General features: G+C 48.6%; 1 pseudogene; it reads left to right on the top strand.

Moving 5' to 3' along the window:
- The first annotated feature begins 5,936 nt into the window (after window positions 1-5,936).
- LOC125547901 lies at window positions 5,937-7,168 on the top strand (annotated as a pseudogene).
- The last annotated feature ends 1,591 nt before the right edge of the window (window positions 7,169-8,759 follow it).

Genomic DNA, 8,759 nt, shown 5'->3' with positions numbered 1-8,759 from the left:
TCCCTCACATGGTCTCCTTTAGCCGCGACGGCGATGCCCATAACATTAGCAACCCGAATTGCTGCTTGGCTTGCCATCGGGTGAGTTCTCAACATGGTGTTGGAGGAACGTCATACTATCTTTCTCTAGCAACTGCTATCATGTTCCATGAGTCCCATCTCCAAGAACCACGTTGATGAAGCATTTTTGTCATTAGCGACTCTTCTCCTACAATCCAGTTTGTTACTCGGGCAATCCTAATTCATGACAGCTAGCATTTACTTACTCCATAGCGCAACATGTGTGGTGGTTTAACATAGTTCCAATATTTTTAAACATAGTTATAACCCTCCCGTTGCAACGCACGGGCATATGTGCTAATAATAATAATAATAATAATAATAATAATAATAATAGAAAAGATAGAAAAGATAGATAATATAGAAAAAATGCTTGTTCACGATCCTAATCTTTCTCCCACTAATTTTAAGGTGGGCCTAATGATCTCTCCTCTAATCTCTCTACCCCTGATTTTAACGTCGGAGAGGTAAGATTTTCACTGTAATCCTGGTTGGAAATCGCTCACGGTGACGCACGCACTAGCATCGCCTATTACTGATATACTCCCTTTGTCCTAAAATAAGTGTCTCAACTTTGTACTAAGTTTAATACAAAATTATACAAAGATTAAGACACTTATTTTGGAACAAAGGGAGTAGAAGTTAACCCCAAAACTTTAATGGCAAAGAGACAAAGGAAAGGAGAGGCAGCGCTAGCAATCTCAACAACGACTATGTTTGTGTTTAGTTAATTTTGGTGACAATATAATTAAGTTTTTCATCTTCGCCTTCCCTGCATGTTTAGATGACAAGAACTTTCATGTCACATTGTCTTTCAACAATTTTTCGAAACTCTTGGAATTTCTGAAAAATCTCAAATATCCTCCCCTCGATGCACAGTTGGCTGAGGACGGGGAAGAGGAATTTTGTAGGCCAAAAAGCTCATTTCGGCCAGGCATGATGGGCCGAAGACCAGCCCGCCTGAGCCGAAGAGGCACTCTTCGGTTTTTACCAGGCCGAAGGGAAAATTCGCATCTGGTCCTGAGCACAGCTGATCCTGAAATCACGTTCGATGGCTCTTCTGGGGATGCATGCGTTCTCTGTATTCCACACTGTATGCGACAAACGTATTGCCATAGTATTCCAGGGCAGGGCCCACGCATTAATTTGCTGCTCAGCCACTCCGTCAGACCGGTACATGATACTCGTGGATGGATCAGGTTTCTTCCTGCGCCTCCCTGTTCCGGTGCGACATTGCGTGTTGACGGATGCAGCGAACGGCAACCTACCAGCCGGTGGGGTGGATAGGTAATCGTAGGTCCCAGTCCCCACCCCTCCACACTCGAGAAAAATCCATCCCTGCCGCCGCAGCTACCTGCCGGTTGTTCTTCATCGTGCGCACAGGCCACATACACCCACGTAGGCCAATTTGACAGGGAACAAGTGCAGTCAAATTAGTGAATCAACCAAACTAGTGCAGCTCGCATAACGCACACAACACTAGAATTAGCGCGGCCGACGATGCTTGTCTAACAGAAAGACACAAACTACAACAGTGTGTATTAGCTGATGATTACTAGAAGTGTACAAAAGGACACAGGATTCAGTAAACTCAATGTTTTGCTTGGTTTCTTGCTCATTCAAAAAGTGTACAGAAAGAAACAAGACATAAGATTCAGTGTACAGCCAGAGAACCTTCAAAATTATTCTGAAACATGATGCCCATTCAGTAAACTCAACATTGTAAACAGGATGCCCAATCAGTAAACTCAACAGGATTACAAACTACTGCTTAGTTTCTTGCTTCCTGCTGTTTTGCTTGGAAGACTTGGCCTGGCACAAAATGGAAATAGGTTGATTGTCAGTGAGATGAACAAGAGAACTGATGCATTGGCAGATGGTTATTGGCATGATCGAAAATATTGTAGACAGATGGTCATGCTCACATATTTGAATCCAGATGGTAAATAATTATTTGTGCAAACAAAATTTAATTCGAGCATGAGGCTTGGAGATTGTTTCTCTTCTAGGATGTGAATTTAGAGATAATTCTGTACTTGGAAATCACCATATGAATGCTCGACTATACTATGTCTTCACAAAAGGCAATTTAATTAGCAGAAGAGTTTTGAATAAAGTGTACTAGGATCTTATATTTTAACTCGTGTATATCTTTTTTTTAGATCGATTGCTGTATAATTTGAAAGGTTTGCACTTATTCTTGAAGAGAAAAGGATGTGTGGCTTAATATGCCTACTACCTGAAAAAGACTTCTACAAGTATGACTAGGATTGATATGGACAGTTAAACTTCTCACATATTTACCTGTTAGGTGCGAAAAGCAATTAAGTTCAGAACACTGGCCTCCCCCTCAAGTGTCGGGCATTAGCAAGTACTGATTCCAATCTTACTATTTTCTAAGTTAGCTATCGGTTTGACAATTTCCCAGCAGCTTTAAGAAGTCATACAGAAAACTTGAGTAAGATACGAGATAGAAATCTACTGTATGTTGTGCAAGTTCCCGAGCAATTGCAATGAAATGATTAAGGAAAGAGCAAGCTGTCAAGTTGTCCATCCGCGAACAATTAGCAAAGTTTACTGTCTAAACAGCTGTATAAATCTACAATTGTTTTCTGAATGGAGTGGGATGACAGGAACTTTATGACAAGTACCTTGTATGCTTTTAGCACTAACTAGACCCTATCAAAAGAATCTGAGCAGTGCCCTGAAAAAAGGATTCAAAGGTTCAGTTCTCACTGGACTCAAAATACCAGCATCCTGGTTCTCACTGGATTCAATGGTTCAGTTCTCACAAATCACCAATACTGCCTTGTTGATTTTTCCAGGACTTGTGACTGCAGAATCGTTTGTTTCTAGAAAACAAATTAGCCAAGAATAATATCATTTGACCACTGAACCATCACATAAACAAGGTTGTTTTCTGAAAACAGACACTACATATGCAATTCACACTACAGAAGTTCAGAGTAATTCTTAAGCATGTAATGGTACTTGAAAAAAGATATGTATTTGCTAAAGCATGTACATGTTACATTTTTGAGTGCCTTTTGAGATGCTAAAGCATGTGTAATTGAATTTTTTTGAGGTCATTAGCATTTGAACACTTCCATAATTCTGATGGGAATACCTTGGTGAGGATCTTGATGAGGCTTTTCTCTTGGAGTCCTTCGTTCTTGGAGGATCTTGGTGGGGGCCTTTCGGATGTGGACGGCGACCGAACAACAGCTCCAGTGTTCGAGGGAGGCAGGGGAGGAAGAACATCTTCAGCTCGTGAGGTATCTCGCTTGATCCTTCTTTCCTCATCACCTTGTACTCGGTAGGTAAATTCTGGATCATTCCATTGTATCCCTTTGAACATAGCTAGTGTCTTATTTCCATCATCGTCAGTCTGGTCTTAACTTATCCAGCCACACAGATTGCGCAGCGTCCATTTTGTTGAAGGCACATTCTGGGTTGAACCAAAGAAGCTGCCAACCATGTTGTGCCTTGTTCAAGTTCACATTGTACACATTTATGTGCTTGTGGATGGCCAATGAACTTTCTCACCGCAAGTAAGAGACAATGAATGGTTGTGGCTTGACCAGTGTTCAGCAATGAGCCATCATTGTCTGCACCTGTAAGTAATCTCATCATTGCAGGGCACTCGCACCGGCAAGATCGGTTATTTTGCTGCTCAGGCTTCCCCTGCAAAAAAATGTTTTCTCCGTGTCAAATTTTAAAAATGAATTCCCGTGCAATCAATATGTTAAAAAACTGCCAAATCTTTTCTTCTCGGCTCTTAACTCTTAAGTGCTAACCGAGCATCCATAAACAATCTCCTGCATACACTTTGTCTGCTCGTATATCAAATCCAAGCTCCCAAAAATACAGGTTATAGAAATCTTATGCTTCCCCGAGTGAGTCAAAACTCATCCCAATCTCTGGCTTCACTACATTGTCTGAGAGTTTATCAGCGTACCTCCTGATTGTTTCTTCTAATGGAGTGACTATACCTGGATAGGGTGCTGTGTCCGGAGGGTCACGTCCTACTCTTAAGTCTTAATCTGAAATTGAATTCATAGTTTTGAGATGATGCAATCCTTTCACATATAACAGTGGGGCCATGATTTTTGTGCAGCAGCACATTTGGACGTAATGATCTGTCCACAAACCGCTATGTATGCTAATTACGCGCATGGATGAGGATGACGACCAAAATCAGGGGGTCAGCTAGTTGACAGTAGTAGTAATGTCCCTGGACATCTATCAACATAGGCACTAAAAATAAAAATAAAACATGAATCCAGAGAGAAAGAACATTGAATTTTATGTATACCATCTGGTTCACCCAGGTGCCTCTGGGTTCACCTTCCCGGTCGACTCACGGGCTAGGTTTGCTATTGCTTCCTTCTGCCAGCGGGATCGTTCTGCTCAGCAACGCCGCCAAGTTGTCCAACCACACCCGCGCACGACGAGTCAGCGTTTGCCGGTGCGGACGGCTCAACAGACGTCAACACCAATGGATCTGGCTGCTCAACATCCGCAGTGACCTCTCTGAGCGGGAGCCTATGGCATGTTCAACAAACCGAAGACCAGTCATTGACTATTTCTGCTCATTTCTGCTCACACGTCTTCGGATCGAATCGAACAGAATAATACGGTGGAGAAATTACCTGTCAATCAGATCCAGCAGATATCCGAGCCCATTGTGACGTAGGTCCGCAAACTCCGCCATATTGCTCGCCGCCGCCATTTATTTGCCCTCCGCCGTCGAGCTAGGGGGAAGGGCTCAACTGAGTAGATGGGAACCGAGGTGTCTCTTTTTTTTTTCTTAAAGCTGTCCGAGATATTTTTGCTGCCCCACGCTTCATCCGCCGTCAGCGTTTACTGAACCTTGACGGCGATGTTTTTGCAGCAAACGGCGCGCATACGTTTCTGATCCCCGCACAACTTTTCGTTACGGAGGCGAGCCATGGCTCGGTTCGTCAAGGTAACCTGGATTTCAATAAACGAGCCCGCGGGCTACTGTACATCACTATTCCTCATAGTATAGCATCAGATGACTGCATTTTCTTACACCCGTATATCCTAAAGATGGACCCACAAGTCCAAATCCCTAGAGATGGACCTATGGCCAGGATAACATGTTTAGATGCCACCCCTACCAGTAACGCCACTCTCAAAATATGCACAGATCTTTACTTAAAATCTACGAATATAACATCGACTAGGACTTCGACTAAGATTTAGAAATCCCATTTTGTGTAAGAGTAGCCGCAAGCCACCCCTTGCTTGGCCACGTGATGTGTATTAATATGTCTGGCTACCATCGGTGCTGGCTACAGAAGATTTTCTTTTTCTTTGCGGGGTGGCTACAGAAGATTTGATTTGATTACAATATATACAAGACTTGATTCTCAGGCTAAACTTGTATAATCAGAAGGATGTATCACAACACGCTAATGGAAGTCCACTTACGTTGATATTGACACGCTAACAGTATGGACTAGCCAACTAAGCGTAGCTCAAACGATATAGATTCTTTGTGGTGGAACCGGTCCTTCAGGGTTCCAACATTGATGCTCGTATTTTTCTGAATTCATTTCAGACTTTTCAACGATATTTGTTCAGCGGAAGAGACTTTCCCGCCGACTACGAGTAATTTTTGATGACTTCGTCGATCTTAAAATATGATATAGACTCAGTATTTCAAATATACCCATAGAAATGTGAGTGCGTGCGTTTATAGTGAATGAGTGTATGTGTATGTTGAGAGGATATATGCATGCAAATTGTTAGAGTTAAATAGGCGGACACGAGCACCAAGGAGGTAGCTGGTTTGCTTATTTAAACACGAGGCCCTCCCCCCTAATTCGCATCAAACCATTGATTCAAACTTGAAACATTCCCTCCCACCGCCCCACTCTCTAGCTCGGTAGCCATGGGGTCCCTCATCGGCCATGTTGCGCCGGGAGCCGGTTTCCTCCTCATCGGCCTGTGGCATCTCTTCAACCACATCCGTCTGCTGGCGCTGAGTCCCAGCTCCTACGTCGCGCCGGTCTGGTTCCCGTTCCCGGCGCGGGGCCTCCGGCACCTCGAGCTCATCCTCATCATCGTCGGGTCGTCGGCGTCCATCTTCATGGAGCTCTTCGGCAGCCCCAGGAAGCACCAACCGTTCGACGACGACGGCACCATCCCCTCCGTGCACCTCCACAACCTGGAGCACGCGTCCATCTCGCTCGCGCTGCTCCTCTTCGCCGCGGCCACCCTCCACATGGACAGGGTCCGGGCGCCCATGCGGGACGCCGTCTCGCAGCTGGTCGCCGCCGCGGCGCTCGCGCAGGAGCTGCTCATGTTCCACCTCCACTCCACGGACCACATGGGCGTGGAGGGGCAGTTCCACTGGCTGCTGCAGGCCGTCATCGCGGTCACGCTCGCCGCCACGCTGCTGTGGTTCGCCTGCCCTGGGAGCTTCGCCGTGAGCCTGGTGCGGTCCGCGAGCATCGTGTTGCAGGGCGTCTGGTTCATCGTCATGGGCGTCATGCTCTGGACGCCGGGGCTCATCTCCAAGGGATGCTTCATCAACCTCGAGGAAGGCCACAACGTTGTCCGCTGCCGCACCGACGAGGCGCTCCACCGCGCAGTCCCTCGTCAACCTGCAGTTCAGCTGGTACCTCACCGCCACCGTGCTGTTCGTCGTCGTGTTGTACCTCCAGCTCACCCAGCTGTACCACGAGGAGCCGCGCTACCTTCCGCTGGTGAAGACAAGCCACGCCGACGGCAGGTCCGGATCTGTCGAGGACGATGACGGCGACGATGACGACGACCACGTCGAGGCCGCAAAGCGTACCTTCGTTCACGGTCACGTGGTCAGAGGCACACATTAAGCCCATGCATGCATGGAGACCGAGAAATAATTTAAGCTGTACGTGAGATGGGGCAACGGGTCTTGAGTCAGGATGGCTCCGTGGATTGGTGTAAATCTGTAAACTGCGGAACGTAGTTCAGTGTTCGGATTGGTGTGGTGGTGGATGACCCAAGACCTCTATGTGTAGATATAATGCATGGGAAGTTCGTGCTTGGCTACCCGCAAAGAAAATGTTTATTTATGAGCGGTGAGCTCTTGTTTATTCGAGCGTCTCTGTCTTTTTTAACCGGGTAAGCTCTCTATCTGCATTGAAGTACAGGAAAATCACGCGTTGTCCTGTATAACCGCGTACACCGAGTGAAAAACACGAGTTCTCCGATTACATCCGAGTGAACAGAGCAAGAGCATCTCTAACCCGACCCGCGAACCTTCCGTTTGGACCGTGTTGTCCGCATCATGAAAGCTATTCAACGTGGCCGTGTATCGGCCCACGGCATGGTTTGAACAAATTTTCTCTCATAAAACAAAGACAAATATGGAGCTTTGTGGGAGTCCGGATCACTATCATGTCTACTTCGGACCACCCTTCCTACCAAAAATCCCCTACCCGCCCTCGCGCGCTTTCCTTCTGATGCACGCGCCGCTTACGGACCGCATTCATGCCGGCCCAGAGCACGCTGCGGCCGGCATTGATGCCGCGATTGACTCGAGTGAGGGAGGACGGCGCTTGATCGACACGTCATCTCGGGAGCCGCCGCTTCAATGCGGACGCAACTTCCCGAGGAACATACTCCGGCTGCTGCGTCACATTGAAGTGGCTGACCAGCCCTTCGCATGGCCTGGCCGCGGCTATATAAGCAGCGCTACATCGCCATCCACATCGCAGTCTATCCTCCTCCCCTCTCCCCGCCCATCTCCCTCCACATCTCCGGCGATGGGCAAGTCCTGGGCGTCGGCATCTGCAGGCGGCGATCTAGGGCGGACTCTGGCGAATCGTGGCGACGCCGCCCTCAAATTTGGGGCCATCGTCCTAATCGGCGTGCGGATCCTCGACGAAGGCGGAGATCACCATCTCCTCCAGCAATGAGGAGGACCAGCCGCCGCAGCAATCCACGCCGGCGGTGGCCGGCAGGTGTACGCCGCCACCGACATGGAGTACGAGGAGCAAATGGAGCTAGTACTCCGTCGCTCAGTGCTCCGCCTCAACGGCCTGGCTTCGCCACCGGAGATGCTCCTCCCCGTGAAGCCGGAGCCGGCATCCCCTCAGCGCTCTCCGCCGTGCAACCGCGGTGTCCAAATCGGATGCTGCATGAACAGCGCCTCTCATCGCCGGCAATGCGCATCAAGGAGGAGTGGCTCTCTTCGTCGCCCCAGCGTGTCAAGGAGGAGTGACTCTCTCCACCACGACGCGTCAAGGAGGAGCACCGCTAGTCGTGCCCATTGCGATTGCGAAAACACGTGGTCGCCTTCGGCACAATCTCAACGGCGGCGGCGACGACTCTTCATCGTCCAGTAACGCCCTAACGGCGCATGAGTATGCCGACAGGGAGCGGCGCCGGCGGGACAGACGCAACGCGGCGCGCCGGTCGGAGTTCGCTGGCTCCGACGTCCCGCCACCATACATCATGGCGGACTCGAAGATGGCATACACCTGGGCTCTGGACCGCTCTGCGATGATGGCGGAGACGAGCAAGCGCCGTCTCCACCGCCTCGATGGGGAGATGGCGGAGTACGACAAGGAGTGGTCTCTCGTCGAGATCACCGCCACAAATGCTGCTTCCTCCCAGGCCTGCCGCCCTCTCCCCGCCCATGTCATCGGTGGCCGTGGCCACACTGCGCACGACTAGTAGGAG

The sequence above is a fragment of the Triticum urartu genome, chromosome 3 (assembly GCF_003073215.2).
Source record: "Triticum urartu cultivar G1812 chromosome 3, Tu2.1, whole genome shotgun sequence".
Classification (NCBI taxonomy): Eukaryota; Viridiplantae; Streptophyta; class Magnoliopsida; order Poales; family Poaceae; genus Triticum; species Triticum urartu.
Note: the sequence above shows the minus strand (reverse complement) of the source record. Positions and strands in the feature narration are given on the sequence as shown.